Here is a 21,181-nt window from a genome sequence, read left to right as displayed (position 1 = left end):
GTTTTATATTGACTTGTTCTTTGGCACATCATTCTTAACATTACCACCTATTTGGATGAATTGATTCTCTGTAGTTTTTATTCCCCCTTTATGGCTTTTAATGAAGAACCAGTTTCAGCTATTATGGGCATACTTTTGTTGCATTCTGTTTTTATGCTGACCTATTCATCAATTGATAAAATGAATTCCTTTATCTCCCTGGAAATGTAAAGCAGCTTTATCTTAGAGTCAACCTGCTTGAGGAGGAAGATTTTCTTTTGGGGTCTTCCATTCTTCCATATTCTTCAGTGCTGCAGAGTTTTTCCTTAGGTCCTATGTTTCTTTTTCCTTTGAGTTTTTCTGAAAGTCTTTACTCTGTCTGGAAGACTTAAGAGATTAGATTGCTTAAAAAAACCCACATCCCATGATTCATTTGAACATGGAGAGCGCTCCCTGGGACTAGCGCCAAAGGTTCAATCAAAAGGCTGCCAATGACTCCCTTAGGAAGTTCCTGGATCTGAAAATGAAGGATAGACCAGGAATAGCTGCAGGTTAGCTGACCTAAATCTTTCTTGGAATAAGACTGGAGTATAAATCCATCAATAGATGCAGGTCACTCATCTCTCCTATACTGAATGGCTGAACAAAAGAGTCTAGAGCAGACCAGATTCGTTCTTACTAATGCTGGTGAATTATTTCTTTGTTTTGGCTCATATTTCAACATTTCCTCTCTATCTCATGCATCTTCAGGTAACTTCTGGCCCAAATTTACAGTCTACAGTTAATCTACCAATATTTTTCCCCCTATTTTGGGATTTCCATCTTTCCATCCCTTTGAGTTCACCTTTCTTCTTGCTGAAGTAAGTCCTTTGGTAGTCTTTTCAGTGAGGATCTGTGACTGGCAGATGCCCTTGGACTCAGTAAAGCTGAAAAAGCATTCCTTTTGCTCTCACTCATGAATGACAGTTAAGCCGCGTGAAGAATTCTGAATCGATGGTGTTTTGTCCCGGCACACTGCCGATGTTCCAGTAGAAGTCTTCTGGCTTCTGATTTCGTTGATGAGTAGTCCACTGTTGATCTAATATCATTCTGTTGCAGGTCATTTACATTTAAAATAGTCATTTTAAAGTCATTTTCAGGCAATTCTATTATTATCATTTCTTCTGGAATGAACTCATCTACTCGTTGTTGATTTAAAATGTAATGCAAGAGTGGTGACCAGATCTGGGATTGCTGTATAAAACTTAGATTAGGGTGGGACTCCCTTACCCAATAAAGGAGTCTGGAAGAAAGTGTGCTAAGACTTCACCTGGACCAGGGGCTCTTAAAAAAGCCACTTACCTGTGGAGGTGGGAGAAGCTCCACCTTGTCTCCAGGGCCTGAGAGGAGCCATCTGCTGCCCAGTGTTCAGATCTGTGCTGTTCTGCAGTGACCTTGGCTTTGGCTTCCCATCTCTCAGGGGATCCCTCTGACCCCACCCATCAGCTCCGCTTGCCACTTGTAAGCTTGTGTCTCTGATAAATTTATAGTCCGTGGGAGTCATATTTTCTCTTTGAGCTTGGCTTTATATTTTTAGTGTTCTGTTTTTACATGTGATCTATCATTGTTATGTGGTTAGAGTTGGAGAGGGGCTCAAAGTGTGAACTTAACTCAATTTTTGACTAAGTTTTGCTTCCAAATGTAAATGTGTATTGAAGTTCAGTTTCACTTTTCATGTGTCCAGTGTCTTTATATCTCAATAAGGTATTCTGATTTCCAAGAATAATTTTAAACTTCACTTACAAGTGAGTGTTGGATATGATTCTTTAATTTTGAATTTCTGTTTTATAACCTATGTTGAAAATTAGCATAATCATATTACACATTATCCTTTCAACCACAGCTTCTATCTAAACTTAAATGCCGTATGAATCCTTTAACTGTGGATATATGACAAGGGATGTGGCCCTTATATTAAATAACTACCAGTGTAAATTACTTCCAGTTCACAGTTTTTTTTGTTTATACAGATTTCGTTGGTTTCTTAGGCAGGATGTTTATTCATGACTGCTTCTGGCCCAGTGCAGGCCCAGGGCATGGGGGGCAATCAAGTGTAGGTCAGCAGAGGCCCCTTCTGTACCTGTGGAGGCTCTGGACCTCACTTACATTATGCTAACTGTGTCCACCAAACAGCTGCGTAATAGCCAGAACAAAGTGATAACTTTGTTATTCAAAGGATATTCACAAAAATGTGAATATACTTAATACTGCTGAACACTATATACCTAGAAATGTTAAGATGGGGTTTTATTTTACTTTTTACCGCACACACATGAAAAACACACTGAGGTATTTATGGTGAAGTATGTGGGCTTCTATGAGAACATACAGCAGAGAGACCCTGCTTAATCGGGGGGCTAGGGGTGACATCCCTGCCGATGACTAGAGGAAGGATTTGAGGTGATGGTTACTCATAGCCTCTCCTTTCAAACCCACATTCACCCAGGTATAATTGCAACCTCTCCTTTGTTGCCCTGGCCTCAGGGTGTGTGTGTGTGTGTGTGTGTGTTATACGTGCACATGTGTAGATCCTCCCCCATGCTATGTTCCTTTGGCTGCAAGGTGTAAACTTTTCAGACAGCTGTCTTAGATCCCGCTTGTCCTGCTCTGAAGGACTTCTGTCCAGGGTTCGACATTAGGTGCTGGGAGCACAGAATAGAAGGATATTGGGAGAAAAAGGGCTTTGGGGCTCTTATTAGGAGCTAAATCCAGACTCTAGTGGTGGGGGAAGCTGAATAACAGGACTGCATTCTGGTTTTTTTGAGTCTCTGCGGCCCTGCAGTCAAGAGGACTGGCCCTGCTCAGTCAGCCTAGGCCTATTCTGAGACAGGTACCACTGCAGAATGAGGGAGGCCTGGGAAAATGCAGCCAGGAGAAACAGCACTCTATCGCTCCTCACTGATTCATTTTGGTGGTTTAAGGTAAGAAGAGTCAAATACATAAAGGCACTAATACCCACCTTACCACTTGCAGTACGGACAAGATAGAGAGGGGAAATGTTCCTAGATTCTGTGGACATGATATAAATTCTGTTTCCTATTTTGCTAATTTTCTATTGGGGTCAACCCTTTCAATACTTACCCCATCAAAAGAATGCACTCTGATATTTTTATTCTGTTTTGTTTTATATTCTGTCAGATTCCATTTTATTCAAAAAAACCTCTCCAAATGTTCATCAGCAGATGAAAGGATAAATGCAATGTGTACACACGCACACACACACACACACACACAGGGATACTATTTCATCTTAAAAAAGATGGAATCCTGTCACATGCTACCACGTACATAAACCTTGAGGACGCTGTGCTAAGTGAAACAGCCAGTCACAAAAACACACCACTTCCTTCATGAGGTACCTAAGAGTGGCAAATTCAGAGACTCAAAGTAGAGTGGGTGGCCCAGGGACGGGGGGAGGGAAATGGGGAGTTGTTCAATGTGTGCAGAGTCTCCGTTTTGCGAGATAAGAGTTCTGGAGATGGATAGTGGTGCTAGTTATACAAAAATGTGAATATGCCTAATACTACTGAACACTGTATACCTAGAAATGGTTAAGATGGATGGGGTCTTATTTTTACCATACACACATGAAAAACACACGGAGGTGATAATGACAAAGTAAGTGGGCTTCTATGAGAACATACAGCAGAGGGACCCTGCTTAATCTGGGGTCAGTCCTGGAGGTCTCCCTGGAGGAAGTGATGTTTGAGCCAAGACCTTAAAGGATGAGAGAAGTTAAGCCTGGAAGGGTGTGGAGGGGAGGGACAAAGAAGACTCTTAGGCTATGAATAGGTTAAACAGTCCCTTATCAAATGGAGTGTGGGTTGCTATAGTCAGCTGGCTTCTTGCTTTCAGTCTTTTTCAACCTACACACGAAAGCTAGGTTGATTTTTCTAGAACGCCACCTGGATCAAGTCACCCTCCCACCTTCCTGGTTAATCCTTCCAGAGCTTTTTTCTTTCTGCCTGCTGAGGAACCCCTGTGCCTGGCACCCAGGACCCTCTTCACCCAGCCCCGGCCCGGCTCTTTGCCAGGGTGAACTCTTGCGCCAGCCGCCGCCCTCTTTCACTGCTCCCCGAGGCAGCTGTGTGTCCCCTTCCCAGCACCTTTGCTCATGTCATTTCTCCCGCCAGCAGCACTGACCCTTTCCCTCCCATGTCCTGGTCCCTTTTGTTCCTTCAAGCCCCGACGCGGCTCCTTCTGCTCCTCGGGGTTCACTCCCTCTCTGGATTCTGTAACTAGCATTTGTTTTCTTATCCCTTAACTTCACCCCTGCCCCCTGCCCCCACCCCGCCTCTGCACAGATGACCCGGCTGTGGAGCTTCACTTCTGTCAGTCCCTAGGGCTTAGCTCCACGTCCAAGGGGCTGGCAACATGTGTTAGTACACAGCAGTCATTGTAATAATTAGTCCTTCCGGGCAGCAGCTTATCACCAGCCACCAGAAACTGACAGCCCGTCCGACGCTGATGTCCACCAGGGAAGCTGCCTGCTACCCTCAGCACTGAGCCAGTAGCGCCCCTCAGCTCATCTGCCCCTGACATTCTTGAGCTGAGCATCTCCCGACCAGGCCTTCCAGATGCTTAGCAGGATTATCTGCCTAACAGCACAGCCCTCCCAGGAGTGACTTTATCCAGGAGGTGCAGGGGCAGGAACAGCACAAAGGCACATTTTCCCAAAGGCCACAGGACGCTTCGAGGCTGGGGGTGGTGTCGGGGCGCTGGGGGTAGGGCCGAGGAATCAGGCGGCGGCCCTGCGCTCCTCGCACGTGCACATGGGAAGCAGAGCGAATGGTTTAACTCAGAAGCCGCCTGTATGGCCTGCAGGTTTATATGGCAACTCACTGCCTAACTGTTCAGTTGGCAAACGCAGCCGTGGTGGAGGGCGGGAGGGAGAAGCGGGCAGTGAGTGGGGCGCGCGGGGGCTGGGAATCCACCTGGACCCCATCAGTCTTGCCAGAGTAAACAGAGCTGACAGGAGTGCTTGCCGGCAGCCTGGTACAGGTTAGGGGGGTCACAGCAGCGGCCTGGTGACCTGCCTGCCTGGAGGTGGAGACGCTCTGGAATCTGTCACAGAGGACAGAGCTGAAAGCCCCTTCCTTGCCAGATGAACTTGTTTCCTGGCATTCCACACAATTGGGAGTGCGTACACTTCTAAAATGTTTTAAATGTAAATCTGAGCTGGGATCAAATACACACATTTAAAACAAAACAAACAAAAAAATTCCCCTCCCCCACCACACCTCAAAGAAGGACCCATCTTATAGATGTCACTAGCAATAAAAGTAATTTTATAAAAGCTCTTTCTCAGTTCTTGAAGCTTGAGGGTTTAGACAGAATCACCAGATTTATAAGGAGAATCTATCATGTAATTATCTGGAACTCCCCAGCATAACAGCAGAATCTAACTTGAGCAAAAGTCTTTACTAAAATCCTATAATATGGGAGACGGAAATCTCTCTTCCTAAGAACAAAAACGTGCAGACTCTTAATACTTCCTAGAGGACAGTACACATGTGAAAGTGGTAGGGGCACACTTAGCAATTTCACAGGACTTATCCACAAGCTCTACGAGGTGGGGGAGAAATTATGAGTAAAAGAGTTTTGAGTAACTAATAAGGAATTTTTGAATCAGAAGCACCAGTAAGACTACATTTATCTCTCCCTTCAGCAAGTAATGACGGCCTATTTCATGCTCTGAAGGTGCCCGGATGGCAGTGGCCACCAGACATCACAAGTCACAGCCCTGACCCTCCAGCCCAAAGACACACAAACGGTTTTCTGTAAGACTGAAGAAAACCAGTCATTCAGTCACTGCCTGAACCTGCCTGTCCCCTGTGAGATGGCCATCTGATTTGTTTTGTGACCTTGGGCAAGTCACTTCACCAGCCCCTGTCTTGTTTCTTCACCTATAAAACAAAGCTAGTAACACCCTGGTGCCTTCGGGGTATTCCTGGCACGAATGAAGGCTCGTAAAGCGCTGTGAGATCCTGAGGATGAAAGTCTCTTCAGAGCAGTAAAGCCTGATTATTATGCTTCGAACATGACATTCCCATGAAAACCCTTGTCAGGCTCTTACCCCATCTCTCAGTGAAGATTTAATAGCACAGAGTTATAATAAGTTCTTAAAAGTCGGAGACCTCCATTACTGATAGAAAATACGCTGCAGTCAACTAGTATATTAAGGGCTATTATCATGAATAATTAAGGCCATGTTCTACTTACAGATTAATGAGCCAAGTATATGTTGTGATGTAGTGGATTTTCACTGTGGCTTCCCCCAACCAGCTAATGTCCTCAGATCTATTTATTCTCAGTGGATCCTCCGGGTTGCGTGGATTAGCAGGTTTACCTCACAAAAGAGGTTGTTGGCAAAGCAGATTTCTGAGGGATACTTATATATCCACTGTAAGAAATAAGCCCAATTAGAGATCTCTTCTGAGTATAGATGATGGTTCATTAATGATAATGAAGGGCTGACCTACACTAGGCCCCTAAGTTTGTAATTAATCTTCTATAGACCTTCCAGCTGGAACGCACGGAAGAATATCAAAGTCACGAACATTGCTCCAGGCTGAGACCCATGCACGTGGAAGGCAGGACGCAGGCTCCTGCAGACATTATGGCTGATCTTGGACAAGACTTCTGATGATGATGCATTCACTGTGGAAGGTGGAGCCGTAATTAGATCAAATAAAAGCCTTCCAATAACTCACTAAGTTTGAATATTAAAAATCCACAACTTCTGAATTCAACAGCATTAAAGAAGATGTCCAGAGTAAGGGACAAAGTGTGGATTATAAAAGGCATGGCTAGGAAGAATTACAGGCACTAGTGTGTCTATGTTAATGAGTGTAATGACTTAGGTTAACTGTCCCATGATGGTTTTAGGCAAACACCCAGTACCCGAAGTGTTAGTGTTTACATTGTGTGCTCCTTTGCTGTGATTTCCGTCTTTTCCTGATTTTTAAAATAATGCTGCCGTGAAATTAGCCAGTGTGAGCTAATTGGCAATGCCAGCATGCCTGTGACTGTATGTAGTGGGACAGAAAAAGAGATGACTTTCTGCTGGAGGGAATGGTCACTTTCAGATTTCTGGAATACTGTTTGAGAAGAGAAGGGCGCTGGGTAACAGAGGGGGGATGTTGTTATGGGCGAGCTCCATCTTTGCAGCTGGGAAACTCATCTTCAACTCACCTTGATGAGCCAGATACTGAAAAACAATTAAGGCCCTTCAGAACCATTAGGTTTATAGATAAGCAGGATAAACTAACTTTCCAGGGAATCTGCAGTTCTTTTCCTGACTCAACGCCAGGTTTCCCAAAGATGCTGTGCCCTGATGCGCCTCCATGTCTTTGCTCAGCAAATCCCTCCACCCACCCCCTTCTCTGCCTGGGAAACTCCTACTTATCCTGCAAAAGGCAGGTCTAAATGTCCTTTGCTCTGGGGAGCCCTCCTTTGTGTTTCCAGGTAGAGATAAATGCTTCCCTCTTGATGCTTTTACAACGCGTAGTTTACATCCTCTTTGGTTGTGCAACGTGTCCTATTTCAAGTGTTTCATGGTTTGTTTCTGCCTCCAGGCCTGAGACTCCACGCACTGGGGCACATCTTAATTATCTTTCTGTGGATCTAGCAGTAGGGGTGTTATGAAAAATCACCTGGTGCCTAATACAAGTCCACTGACTCTACATTAAAATGTTACCAACGATGTGGCACAGGAACTGACCAATCAGAGCAGACGCTGGCTGTGAACAGTTTATTAGGCTGTGCTGGAGCAGAGCCCTCCACTGACTGCATAGCAGATGCTGAATGTTTGTTGAAGTAAATTCAACGGTAGCCTGAGCTACAAAGCAGAGCTAGGTATCACCATTTTTCTACCTGTAAAATGGGCGAATAACACCTTCATCATGACGGTGTTGTCTATCTAAGGTGAGGAATCAAATTGTGAAAGTGTCTCACGGCTAATACAAGCTGACCGATTGTGGATGTGCCCTTGGCTAAATCACCACCTATTAAAGGCTCTAGAAAAATGGCCCTAACTCACCATTTCAAAGGGGATCATTATCTCCCAGGTCATTAAAGATCCTTTGGGGAGTTTGGCCTGGAGCCCTTCAGGCTGAGACACACGAGTGAAAGATGAATGTGAGGGTCTGGGTGAGGGTCTACCTGGGTGGCCCCACCTCAGGTAAAGGTCAATTTAGAGAAAAGCAGCCCATGGCAACAGCACTTTCCAGCTAGATTGCTTTCTCAGGGGCAGTGGTTCTCAAATTTTGCTGCACATTCGGGTCACCTACAGAGCTTTTAAAACTGTTGCCCAGGCTGTGCTCAAGGGGAATTAAATCAGAGTCTCTGGGGGTGGGACCCAGACATGGGTATTTTCTGAAGCTTCCATGCATTATTCCAATGGCAGTCAAGTTTCAGAACCCGACCTGGGGCATAGGAGTCCCAGGCCTAGATGCTCACAGAGACCTAGCTGGTCATATGGACGAGCCAGTGTAAGACAACCAGGAGTAGTGAGGACTGTGGCAACCTGGAGAGCACATGTCCAATTTACAGATTTTCAACTTTTAAGAAAACGAGTACACTGTTCGAGCCGAAGGAAGCACAGAGCTGTGAGCTGGATTTGGCCCGTGGGATATTGGTTTCAAACCCTGCCAATGCTGATACTGCCTGAGAGGCCACAGAAGGTTCTCGAAAGAGGTCAAAGCCAGGCCTCTGGAAGTGCTGCTGAAGCTACCAGCTGTGAGCTTCCCAAGGATTTTCCCTACATCCATTCTCTTTTCCCTGAGCAGCATCTCCTCTGTGCTGTTAATTGGCTTTTATTTATTTCATGTGCTTTTACATTTCAGCTGTCTAGCAACTATATTTTAAAATGCCGCCACAGCATACGCCTATGAAGGTTGAGTTTCATCTGGGTAGAACGGTTTTTCACAGTGACTGCTGCCGACAGGGCCCTTGTTGAAGCTATTATACAGGCTCTGCTGTTTAAAGGGGAGGAAGTAGAACAGGTCAGCTGCTCGGTCTTCCAGCAAAGCAGGCCGATGTTCTTCAGGACAGATCTCCTCGTCAAGACCATCCTTGTGGTGTGTGGGGGGCTGTCTTTCCTGGTAGAGGACTCGATTGTATTTCACTGCAGGAGTGGGCTGATATTTTTACTTTTAAGCCCCAGGTACAACTGCCACTGTATTCCTTTAATGTTCTTTGGGTGCAGAAGTCGTTGACTAAACTGGGTGTGGCCTGGACAAGGCTGAACGCGTCCTGTCGCATTTTCCTCCCAGCTCATCCCCACCCGTTATTAGTAAGTAATTCCCTTGCTGCACCGAGGCCCAGACAAAGCCCTTGTGGCAGGGTCCTCCGGGGCTGGGTGGCCAGGCCACAGCAGTAGTTCTCATCAGATTTTGCCCCCAGGGGAGGATGACCCGAACTCCATTTCCCCTCCCATTCCTTCTGCAGGTCTGTAGTCACCCCAGAGAGAATTAGCAGCACCGGCTTCCCATCTGTACTGTCTGCATTTCTTTCCACAAAGTTCCCCATTTTGTATCGAATTGCTATTCCTCTACCAGCTTTGCAAATTTAGTATCTTTCATGAATGGAGCCACTCAGATTGATGACAGTGGAGAAAAAAATAAGACCTTGCCGTCATGATAATTGCACGAGAAGAAACAAGCCTATGAGGAATGAATGAATGAATGAATGAATGGATGGATGAGCCTCACCCTGGACCGTATTTATCATGGGCCCATAGCAGACAAGTTTCATGTGAAATTAAAGAGCATGTGATTGCGGTTTTGGTTCCATTGAACATATTTGGGCATCTGCTCTGTGCCAGTCGCATTGTCAGAACCGGGAACAGAGGTGAGCAAGAAGTTTCTGCCCTCAGGGAGCTCCCGGAGTGTGGAGGGGGGATTCTAAGGGGCCCCGGTGTGCCCAGCCCTCTGACAAAGGGGTGCACAAAGTGCTCCTCGGAAAGGAAGTGACTAACTCTGCCTTAGGGCCCAGGGAGTCTCGGAGAGGCTGGGACATCAGCGCGGGCTGTCAGAGGCACGCCCTTTCCCAGCCAGAGCCTGACTCCATGCTGGGGTCACCTTCTGCCCTCAGAGGAGAAGCCAGAATGGAGCTCTGTGCAGGGTTTCCCAGCTCCTCTGTCCCTGCACCCTCACGGCAGGAGAGAGGGCAGACACGCTTCAAAGGCCATCACTCTCCCTCCCAAATGAAACCTCTCAGCCTCCTCACCCATCACGAAGACCCCTGGTGATGAGGGAGGGTGTCTTGCCAATGGGTTTCAGCCCCTGGGCAAGTTCGCCATGGATTTAGTGCGACCAAAGAAATGACAGTAGAACGATCTTGGGGTGAAAGGGTTTTACCTCATTTTATTTCCACGGTGGCAGGTCAATCACTAAAACCCCATCCACTCAGAGTGAGTCTGCAGGCAGCAAGCCGGTCTCTGCCTCTGGGCCTCTCTGCCTGCACAGCCATCTTCTGGGCCTGTCCTCGGCGCTGCCACCACTCCAGCCTCTGCTCTGCTCTCCTGAAGCCTTGCAGCTGTGCCATCACGTTGCCCAGAGCACTGGACGGGGCTCTTTATATAGAGTCAATAGCCATGTATTGCCCACACATGTGTAGTGAGCTAGCTGACCAGGGCCAGGTGAGAATCCTGGCCACAGGAACTCTCATTTTATCCACAGAGGGTATGGAGGGTTGATGGTCAGATTCAAAAATAAAATGGTAGAATGTAGGAAAAGCTAGGATGGACAGCTGCGGTGGCCCTGGCATGTGTGTGGGGGTCGGTGGGGGGTCGGTGGGAGTGGCCCCAGGTCCCATTCCCCAAGCTGGGGTCTTTTATCACTGACATTGTTTAGAATTGCTGGCACGTGGAGATAATAGCAAGCAGACAGATGTAGTTACTTCTGTTGTTTTGAAATCCTCTGCAGTGGACCCCCTGAAACCACATACCCCATCTGGGCTCCTTCCATGTGCCCTGCCCTGTTTGTCACTAAATAAAATAACTTCCTGAAAAATCAGGAAAAATGTAAAATTCAAGACTAATGGCCATACCTTGGGATTTTGAACAGGTTCTGGCTCTAGGTGTGCCCAGCAGGTAGCAGCTGGTGGTGGACAGTGGGGTGGAGACTTGCTCCGCGAACTGTCAGTCCCCCGAGCATACGGTGCTGGTGTGAGTGCCCATCACACCGAGAGCCCAGGGGTTGCCCATTCCTACCTTGCTCTCCACACATGAACGTGATGGGACTGGGGAATCAGGAAGGAGACCAGGGCGTCCAAGGAGGCCCATGCCTCCAGGGTCAGGAGTGGATGGCGGGAGGTGATGCAGGGTGTTTCTCTAGGACCACGCAGACCCTCTCAGGAGGAGCGATCCGCCCAGGAGGAGGTAGGAAGCTTTCCTAAATGACAATGGCAAGACGTTTGCTTGGCCCCTGAATGTAGAGTTGTTTAAGAGACCCTGAGAAGCCTAACCAGATTCTTTGGTAAGGGTGAATGTAATAAGCACATTGGTTTTCTTGTGAAACTTTCATAAGAGTGTATCAATGATATCTTAATTAAAAAGAAAAACAATTGAAACACTGAAAAAATTATTGATATCCAACTCATATACCATAGGAGTCACCATTTTAAAATGTAGCACCCGGTGGTGGTTAGTCTATTCGCAGGGTCGTACATCCATCACCACTAATTCCTGAACGTTTTCATCACTGTCCAAAGAAAACCCACACCCACTAACATCGCGCCTCACTCCCTGTTATCCGAGGCATTGAAACCACTAACCTGCCTCCTTGCCCTCTGGATGTGCCATACAGATGAAATCATACACTATCTGGCCATTTATATCTGGCTTCTTTCACTTAGCATCATGTTTTCAAGGTTCACTGGTGTTGTAGGATGAATCAGTACTTTGTTCTTTTTTATAGTCTCTATTGTATGGATGGACATTTCTTTGATCAGTTATCCCCTGTGGTAATTTTACAATACATTTTCTAGTGGGGAATATATACCTCTGGTTCTTAAAGTGTGGTCCTCATCCCTTCAGCATTACCTGGGAGCTTCCAGGTCTCACCCAGACCTACTGAAGTACAGCCCCAGGGGGTGGGCTTATCTGTCTTTTAATATGAAGTCTTCCGGGAGATTCTGATACATGCTTATTTAAGAACCAATGATATACCTTATTACTCTTTATCTTTCACATTTTCTTGGTTTTACCAGGTGTATCCATTCCTTCGGCTTAAGTCTAGTGTTTTGGAACATATCCAGGCTCTAATTTTATAAGTTGTTGAAGTCTTCCTAAAGTCTTCTTTTATCGTTGCTTCTTTCATTGTTAAGAGTCAATAGTCAACTCTTATTTTAAATTTCTGCCCTTCTGCTTCTCTTGTTTATAAACTCAGTCTGGTGTCTTATATCTTGTTTACTTAATTTTTTTCAAAATGTAGATTCTCTTCAAGAGAAACATGTTCACATTTGAATTTGTATTGTAAAATTTCAGTTTATTTCAAAGCTCCTCTCTTTTAGCTGTTTTTTATTTTAGGCCTTATCATAATTTCCCTGTTCTTGGGCTCTTTTAGCCTATGAATGACTGTAAAGCACAAAAACTACAGTTCCCAGCATGCACCGCCCACAGGGTTCTTTTGTCTCCGCTGCCTCGCTAGTGGAGACCCCATCTCAGCATATGCAGCATGTGTTCCTGCTTGCCGGCCCCCTTCTCTGTGTGGATGTGTGGAGATGGTTACACTGGGTGGCATGGGGACCTGGCAGGCAGAACACTCATAGGACAGTGCCCGACAGGTGGAGGGCTAGCTGCTTGGCTTCCTGGCGATGACAAGGAAGGTATACAAGTATCTTCCTCTCCTTTTTTCTGTTGGTCTCTGTTTTGAGACATGAAGGCACATCATTCTGTGAGGTGCAAGCTAAGTAAGTTTATAGAATTTCCGCTCTGTCTGCCCTGTGCTTAATGTCAGTCCCTCCAAAGTTTTGTCTTTTCTGATGGGGAGGCGACTTAGTTTCAGGGACATGAATTAACACTCCCCACCCCATCTTTTCATGAGCATGTTAGAGGCGTGTTTAGAGGGTGTTTGGGTGTGGTGGCCGGACACCATTTGAAATAGAGTTGGCACATTTGCTTCAGAGCCTGTGTCTCAGGTTCATTTTTCTTAAAAAATCACCTTTGGACTAAAAGGGAGAAACAGGACAAAATGAAAAGAGGTCTTGGCTTCCCCTAGTTCTTTTGGCAAGAAGCAAACTGAGGAACCTATGCAGCTGAAAATACTAGTTGCTGTTCTTGGAAAAGGAGGGAAACTTAGAGGGTGAAACTAAGAGCCATGAGAATGGTTCCTGGGCAGACACGCGGCTGAATCCTAATCAGAAACGTCCAGCATCTGCCCGGCTGGATTTCAGAACTGCTACTGGCGAGGGACTTCAGTGCCGCCTGTGTTACCGTGACCAGGAGCGTCTATGCCGGTCGCCCTGGGCCTGTCCCGTCATCGTATGCTGGGTCTGTGCATGGGGTGTGGTGTCGATGACAAGTAGCTGCAGGTCCCACGTGTTCATACTGAGAGGAACCACCTGAGGATCCTTGTCTGCACCTGGACTTCATTCAGATAATGAGATTCTGGGCTTTGAGCTGATGCTCCAATGGGTGAGAATTTTGGTGGCTTTGGGAAAGGATGAGTTTCACATATGGGAATAATGTACATAATTTGTGGTCAGAGGGTAGACTTTGATGGTTTTTAAGATATGTCCACAGATTCTTTGATATTTCTCTCTTTAAGAGGTGGATCTTAATTCCCCTCCCCTCGAGTGAGGCTTGGACTTACTGATTTATTTCTAGTGAATAGAATATGGTAAGAGAGATAGTATGTGACTTCTGAGACGAAGTGATGAAAGACCCTGGGGCTCTTCCTTGTGCCTCTCCCTGTTCTGGGGGATGCCAGCTACCATTGGGAGGACACTCAAGCAGCCCTCTGGAGAGATCCACGTGGGGAGGAACTTAGGCCTCCTTCCAACAGCTGTGTCCCTGAGGCACAGCAGAAGTGGGTCCTGCAGGCCCAGTTAAGCCTTCAGATGACCGCCAGCGTCTCGCCTGCAACCTCATGAGAGATTCTAGCTGGGATCCTAGGCTTAGCAGCTCCTGAATTCCTGGCCCCTGGAAGCTATGAGATAATAAGTGTTTGCTCCTTTAAATCACTCTGTTTTGGGGTAACTTGTTACACAGCGAAACATACCTAATACACTGACACACTGTCATTCGGATATCTCTCTATTCTTGACGTCTACCCGGGAAGAAGGATCTGGCCCAAGATCTCTCCAGAGATGATGCATGTGGCAGAGATCTGCTCAGAGAGGGGTACTTGTTTCAGAGGTGTCATAGATCTTTACAAACTGAAAGCTTGTGTAATCAGCACCCCAATCAAGAAGCAGTTCACCATCACCACCCAGCACCTCCCCTCACGCCCCCTTCCAGAGGCTACCTGTCCAAGGGCAGTTAGTATGTTGATGTCTAACAGCAAAAATCTGTTTTGGCTGTTACTGTATTTTGCATAAGTGGAATCATACTCTTTTGGCTGGCTTCTTTCATTCAACATTGTGTTTATGGTGTATCCAAATTGTTGTAGGTGGTTGTTGGTTGCTTATTATAATCGCCCTGTAGTATCCATATTGTGAAATCCCACAGTTTACTACCCGTTCTACTACTGATGGCATTTGGGTGCTTTCCAGCTTTTGGCTGTTGTAAGTAGTCTAACGGTGAACATGTAAAGGTAAATTTTATGATATATGTATCTAAGGATTGACAAACAAATATGCAGATGATTTTCCACAGCCTACCTGTCAGACATGGAAAAGAGGAAACAGAAGGTTGTACTAATAGAAATCCATGTTCCCAAAAGCTGCTCTGAGTCACTGTCACTAATGCACAGCACAAAAGGGTTCCCACTGCAGCCATTCATTCCTGCATATTCTCTGACTACCTACCATGTGCAAAGCTCTTGATAATGTTATATACCAAATATGCCTCAATTAAAAAAAAGAGCTTTTGAGGGAGAGCCTGGTCCCATTCTCCAGGATTTTAGCCATGATTAAATACTCCAAGGGCCTTTAGCAAGGGTCCACAGGGCTGGGATACAGCGCAGAACTCTGTAGAGCCACAGAGATACCTTAATGAAGGGGGTCTTGGGAGATGGAGGAGGGCTTCTTGGAGGGTGGGTCTGGGGTAATAGCCATGATTAGATACTCAAAGTTGGAGATGGGGTGGTGAAAGCACATTTCAAGAGGAGGAAATGGGGGGAGAAAAGTCATAGAAGTTGGCATTATTTATAGACAACATATCTCATTAAAAATGGTTGCAGGACCTCAGAGGTGGGAAAAAACATCTTCATTCCAGTGTGTGCCCAACTCCCAACATGCCTGTTGTTCAAAAGCGTGCATGGCAATTTTTTTCTCTAGCAAAGAAACCTCACTTCGGATGCAGCCTTCTTTTGAACCAAAGCTTATTCTATTAAAGGTTAGTATGTCTGAATGGAGAATTGCTTTAAGACGAAAGATGCCAAGCTCGTCCATTCATCCCGGAACATCTGTGTGTATGTAAGTCACTGTCTCACACCACTGAGGATGCACCGATCCTCAGCGAACGGGGTGAGGGATGTCCTGAGACACACCAACTACCATGGATCTTAAGCAGTACTGCAGCCCCCATAGTATGGTTGTGAAGTGGTTAAGCAGCAAATTCCTGGGAAGGCTCGCCCCAGAAATTTGGTAAAGCGGGTGTTATCTGCACAGTGGAGAAGACATTTTTAGGTTGTTCTGAGACTGGAAGTAGTTCCCTTCACCAGAAAACCCCAGATGCTGTAAAAGCTGCCTCCTGGCCACAGTGGTGTCCAGAGCTGCAGACTACTGAGTGGACAAGGAGTTTAGGGGCAAGAAGTATGTGGTATAAAGATGTAGCGTCACAGAGCAGCACAGGGGGCACTTTCCATTGTGTGTGCCAGATGGTATGGGCGCGGGTCTGTGCAGTAGCCAGTAGGAGCAGGTCTGCCCAGGGCTATATGAATTCCATTGACAAAGATGTGTTACAGCGTGAGCTTTGAGCAACTGTGCATAGAGAGATAGGGCCCATTGCTGTTGATGTGAAAACAAGGAATGACAAGGAGGGAGACCTTCCCCACGATCCTTGTTGAATGTGGTCTGACATGGGACCCAGAAAAGGACATGTGGGTGATGTCCAAGGCAGATCCAACCAGCGTGTCAGAGACTTTTCTCTTCTGCATAAGGCGGAGGGCCCCAGTGCTGCAGAAGGGAATGCAAACATCAGCCCTCAGTGTTGTAAAGCATTTGCATGACAGCAACACACATACTCACATATGATTAATTATTCTGGAAGCTGCATATGGCACATATTAGAATATGAATTTAGTTCTCAGGAATATGAGGTCCTGGGTGGACACCAGCCCAAGAGAGAAAAAGACCGAATGCGTGTTTCTTCAGACTGCCTTTAAAGGCCTGGAAAAGAAGCTTCTCGGTAGATTTCTGGATAGTGGCCTCCATCCGGTGACCCGCGTCCACTGTGCAGCCTGGGGCGCCTGCCGGGGCTGCTCCGGTCCTGCAGCGAGGGCCCTGTGATGCAGCCACAGAGAAAGCCCCCGGTGTTCTCTTCCTGGGAGGTGTTCTTGCCCTGCCAGGACTACCTTTCAAAGCCCCGTGAGTGTGGAAGGTGCTCTCCCGGCCGTCGGCACGCGTACACAGTGAATTTGGCCACCAAGGAGGAAAGTTCACCCTCCTCACACCTGGAAAGTGCATTCTCTCCCTCCTCTCTGGTGGTTTTTGAAGGAACCTGCAGAGCCCCACCCTGCTCGAGCCCTCCTGTAAGGGCAGCACTGGCGACCCATCAGACAGGCCTTTCCTTTGTAGCTTGTGTGGAAGGAACGTTTTCTTAGGGCAGCCGAGAACCCTCCTGTCAGCAGCATGGTTGAATGGCGAGGGCCCTTGGGCGACCGTGAGGGGGGAGTTCAGTCCCTCATTTTACAGTCAGAGAAGCTGAAGTCCAGCTAAAGACTCATTCAGAAACCCTGGAACCCTGGAAACCTACACTGCCAGAGCCACTTTCCCAGGGGGTGTCCCCGGGGAACAGCTCTGCATTTAGCCTGTGTGTGACGGTCTGCATCCTACAGGCGGGGGCCGGGGCAGAAGGGCCGTGGCCCCTCCGGGTTCTGATGAGGGTCGGTGTCTTACCTGGACAGAATCAGCCCGGGTTCAGGGCTCCTTCAGCCCTCTCCTGTTAGCGTGGCCCCTTTCCCATGGCCAGTCCCCTTTTCCCTACCTGCCCCCACCAGACCTAACTGAAAATCCTTCTAAGTGGTCGCCTTCAAATCTAAAAATGAAAGTAGAGTGGCAAGGAATCTAAGCCTGCAGGAGAGGGGTGTGCACCCCACTGAGGCCCAGTCTGCCCAGGGCCGGTTGTTGCAGCAATGGCTATTTCTGAGAGAGGGCAACTGGGCGGGTGAGGTGGGCAAGCAGGCCCGCTCCGTCTGACGACATCACCGCGGAGGTTAGGGGCAGGGTACGGGGAATATGCAGCGGAGCCCGGGCCTCTCTGCTGGGGCCTTTCCTCCGTGATTTCCCGAGGACAGGGCGAGGCCCGCAGCGACTAGCCTTGGGTCTGACTAAGCGTTTTCTCTGGCGAGGAGCAAGCTGCAGCGAGGGCCTGGTTCCCGAATGGGCGTCAGCCCCGGGAGAGGCAGAGCCCGGAGGAGCGCGGCCCTCAGCCCGCAGGCCCGGGGCGTCCTTCAGAGGGGGCAGGACCCGCAGGCAGGCGGCCTGTGCGTTCGGAAATGCCTGCGCTCAGCTGCCTGGTACTGGCAGGCCTCAGGACCAAGAACAAATGGAGAATTCTCCCCCATGGCTAAGACGAGCTTTCCTCTGGGTATGTGTTCCTTTTCAACTGTGAAAAACGGAGTAGAGGAGGACCCCTCTGTGCTGCGACGGGTGGGTGTTCACTGGCCTGGGTCCTCTAGGCAGATTTACCAAATTTCTGTAGTTTGTGTATGGTGAGATATTTGTTAACTAGTAAAGCCCCCGAATAAAAATGCCTTTTTCACTTATGCTGACAGAGGCCAGAGCAGTGGGGACCGTGATGGGTGAGCCGCCAATAGCCAGGGGTCCCAGGAAGCCTCCTGGAGATAGGATGTTCCACACCTTGGTCGGATGGTGGCTCCATGAGTGTGTGCACGTGTAGACATTAGAAAGTGATCAAGGTGTACACCTGCGATTTGGGCATTTTACTCTTGTGTAAGTCATGCCTCAATAAAAAAGGAAAAATTAAAAATTTGAATGCTGATTTCATTGCTTTGATAAGCCAGTAGTTTGGGAAGGGTGCTTTTCTTGCCAAAGCTAAAACATTCATAAAATATACTAAGACATCTCTGGGCTTTCTTCTGTTAATATCTTTTGTGCCACGATGCTTATCTCATGAAACATGACCGAGTTCTAAGGGTCAAAGATGATTTTTCTCCATCTGTCATTCTTGTCTGTGGCAAATGTGGACATGTCATTCGGAATGTAGCACGGAGGCCCTGATGAAATCGGAAAAGCATGTGGAGATAAAAATCATTCTGGGATGGATCCAGACCCTTTCTGCCACTCTCCAGATGTCACAGAGCTGGAAGCCACCCTCCTGGGGGAAGTGATTCAGCCAGCCTCAGCCAGATGTGTAGGAAGCCGCCGTGGACCCATATGCTAACACTGTCCCGATTGTGCGGAGCATATGCTTTCAGTCAAGAGTGAAAAATGCAGGCAGGGGCACATGCCAGGAGTCTGTCAAGCGTGGCCCACCAGCCAGCCTACAGCGTGAGGCACTGATCCATCCAGTCAGCAGATGTGTGTCACCGCGACACAGGCCGAGGCTGGTTAAATGGTAACAGAGCTCAGTGACCTCATGCATACACTCAGCCCTTCCCGAGAGCCTGGCGCTGTGGCTGTCATGCTGTGGGGTGCGTGTCAGCTTAATTCCGAAGCTGCCTGGAGCATATGCGCTCGAACAGCCTGGAGCGGCAGAAACTCCTTTCCTGCCCCCAGCAGCGTGGGGACGTCGAGGAGTGGGCCAGCAGCCCTCTGGTGCCTCAGCACAGAGGTTCAGCTGCTGTTGTTCCGAGTGATCTGGAATGCAATGCAGGGCAGGCTGTTTTGTGAAAACTGTCTAGTCACGAGGGTCTTTCTCCTGGTCTGGCTTTCCAGGGGCGCCCCTTCCCACAGCAAGCCTTCAGACTGCCTCCAGCCCCTCCTCTTTACAGAATGCCCTGAGGGTGGAATTCGTCCAAATGTTCTAACTCACTGAGACCGACTTTGCAGGAGTCCTGCCTGCTCTGATTAAGGAGGGGTAAATGTGCACGTCTACTCGTTCACAGGCACGTGCACGTGTGCACCCACACACCTATGTGAGAAGAAGCAGGCAACCACATACAATGTCATTCAGAGAGAGACAGACACAGTACAAAAGCAGAGACACTCTAGAAGCCACAAGGCCTCATCAGGAAAGCCTCTGTGTCACACAAACCCTTGGCTCGCCAACAATAGCAAATGTTGTTTGGAGATGGAAGTCGTGTGTAGTTCTTGTGGGTGAATATAGTTGGGCAGATGGAGAAACATTTCTCCACAGTCGTTCCCACCAGTTGCTCCCAAACCAGGCCTTGGAGAGCTCTGCCCCTCAGCACTTTTATGTGCAGACCTCCCAGCCTCTGGGGAATTTACTGATGCCACAGAAGAATCTGTTCCCTGGGCATTGCTAGAGCTTGTAGGCTGTCATTTTTGGCCGAGGCACACACCTGTTCTCTTTCCACCCAGACACCAGGAAAGCCAAAACGACTTCAATCATCACTTCAACTCATCAAAAAACTATTGCTGTCTTGTCCACACAAAGATCTTCCTTTGTAATCATAGTCTGGTTGCTTAAAAACCAATGCTCAGACCGGCGAGGCCAGAGAAACAGCCTCCCCCGCTCGCCTCCCCCTTCCCTTTAGGTATCAGCATTATACACTTGGACTGCATAGAACGACCTATCTGCCAGTCGCCATTTCAGTACTGAATACTGAAAACAGTTGCCAAGAAGTTGGTTGCAGCTCACATTTGTGGGGTGGATCTCCCCCCTTCCCCTGTCGGGAGAATTCTCAAGGAAAAGCAGTGGTCATGATAACACATACCTGTGGCTCATCACCAGTCACTGACTTGGCTTTAGAATTTGTTTTTGTGCTTGTGCTGGAATACGGGTCTGCCTAAGGCTGTCGGAATTCGCACTTCAGATGAACGAAGTGTTCTTCCCCTTAGAGACCTGGCTCAGGCAGACCCAAAGGTGGTTTCGTCTCCTGTTCTGCCTCGGGCTCAGAACTAGGCGTCAGGAAGGCCCCGCAGCCTCGTGTTGAGAATCCCACATGGCTTCGGCCGCTGCTGTGTGGGAGGAGGTGACAGGCCTGACTCTGTGCTCCCACACTGCTGCCTCCCTCTGACACCTGGTCTCCTAGAAAGCTCCTTGCTTAGCATGGGTTTGGGAGGCACGGAAAGAGCAAAAAGGGGTGCCTGCCTTTTTGCATAAGCGCTTATTTCATAGTTGTACCCTGGGTATTTCTGCTTATTTGGTGGAAGCTATTTAGATGGTTTGTAGTTTTCAGGGAGGACTAGGGAGCGAGTATAAAGTAGGAAATTATGGGGGAGCGTCAATATCTGAGAAAGAATACAATCACCAGAATGGAAGCGTCCCACAGGCAGGAGTTTGTTTCTCCGGCACCTAAGGAGCGTGTAGTACATCACCATCCACAAACATCTGTTGAATGAATGAGGTGAGTCCATTTCTTAAAAAGGCCTTCCCATCTCTAGAAATTCTGGGATGTTGTTATCTCAAAAGCAAACAAAAAGCACACACGTACACACAACCCCAGAAACCCTCCCCGGGCAACAAAACCCCTCAAAGCACTGACTTGATTTTCTGAGGACACGCTACAGAAGGGCTTCTTGGGTTTATTTGTTCATTCATCGCACATTTCTTACACTCCAGTTACGGGCCAAACACAGGCCGGAACCCATGCGACTCAAGCTGATGAGAGAGGCAGCCCCACCCTCGCGGAGCTCCCGGTGGGACAGAGACAGGCCTGGCCGCTCACACGTGATGACTGCTCCCCAG

The sequence above is a fragment of the Manis javanica genome, chromosome 18 (assembly GCF_040802235.1).
Source record: "Manis javanica isolate MJ-LG chromosome 18, MJ_LKY, whole genome shotgun sequence".
Taxonomy (NCBI): Eukaryota; Metazoa; Chordata; class Mammalia; order Pholidota; family Manidae; genus Manis; species Manis javanica.
Note: the sequence above shows the minus strand (reverse complement) of the source record.